The following is a 1193-nucleotide window of genomic DNA, read 5'->3' on the forward strand; positions in this document are numbered from 1 at the left end:
GTGACAATAGTATTCAAGACGGTGACTATTTTGGTCAATTCCAATGAGTTCTGCATGGAAGGGTTGACATGTAGGAAAATGGTCGAACCGTACCAGATAATCATGACCGTGAGATGGGAAGAGCAAGTTGAAAAGGCCCTTCTCTGTCCTTTATCTGATGATATTCTCAGTATAGTGGAGATGATGTAAATGTAGGATACCAGGGTTATGACACAGGAGCCCAGGATGATGATGAATGAGATGATAAAGGCCACCAGATCAATAAGGTAGGTATCTGTGCAGGAAAGAACTATCCACGGTGCTATGTCACAAAAAAAGTGATTGATGACCCTAAGGCCACAGAAGGACAACCTGGTGATCAGAAATGCTGGGACAGAAATAGTTGGAAACCACTCAACCAAGAGCCAACAGCCAGCTGAGCAGTCAAGGTGCTGTTCATGATGGAGCTATAGTGCAATGGATAGCATATAGCCAAATAGCGGTCGTAGGCCATGACAGCCAAGAAAAAATACTCTGTGCATCTTAGGGAGAAAACAAAATACATCTGTAGGACACAGCTTATGAAGGAGATGGATTTGCTTTGGGACACAAGGTTGGCAAGCATCTTTGGGATACAAGCTGCGGTGTACCATACCTCCAGGAAGGAGAGATTGCAGAGAAAGAAGTACATTGGGATGCAGAGATGACGGCTGGTTGCCACTAGGACTATGATCGACACATTTCCTGTGACTGTCAAGATGTACATAACAAGGAAGAGCACGAAGAGCGAGATCTGCAAATATTGGGTCCCAGGGAATCCCAGGAGAATAAATTCCTTCACAATGGTATGATTGCCCTTTTCCAGTGTGATCAGCTGTTTTGCCTGACAAAACAAATAAAGACATGAAATTAAAATGATTAAACATAACGATGGCTTTGTGGGATGCAGATGATTTTGATGCACAGAAAAAGCAGATAATTAAAAGAGGCAAGAAATAATAGTTTAAGGCTGAAAATATGGTATTGCTATTACATTTCTGGAGTCTTCCTGCTCACAGGGTGAATTTTAAGCTTGTCATAAATTTTCCCGTGGAAACTTTTTTTCCAGTGGAAAGTGGCTTTTTGACAAAAAAGAAACTTTCATGATAGAAATTCCATTTTCAGGTGTTCCTTGAAAAACACAATTTTTAGTTTTTGTCAATGAAACATATTTT

The 1193-nt window shown here is 40.8% G+C and overlaps 1 pseudogene; it reads right to left on the bottom strand.

Annotated features, from left to right (window-relative positions):
* Positions 1–8: 8 nt before the first annotated feature.
* Positions 9–862, bottom strand: LOC113408872 (annotated as a pseudogene).
* Between the last annotated feature and the right edge of the window lie 331 nt (positions 863–1193).

The sequence above is a fragment of the Terrapene carolina genome, unplaced genomic scaffold (assembly GCF_002925995.2).
Source record: "Terrapene carolina triunguis isolate 2854851 unplaced genomic scaffold, T_m_triunguis-2.0 Scaffold25844, whole genome shotgun sequence".
Taxonomy (NCBI): domain Eukaryota; kingdom Metazoa; phylum Chordata; order Testudines; family Emydidae; genus Terrapene; species Terrapene triunguis.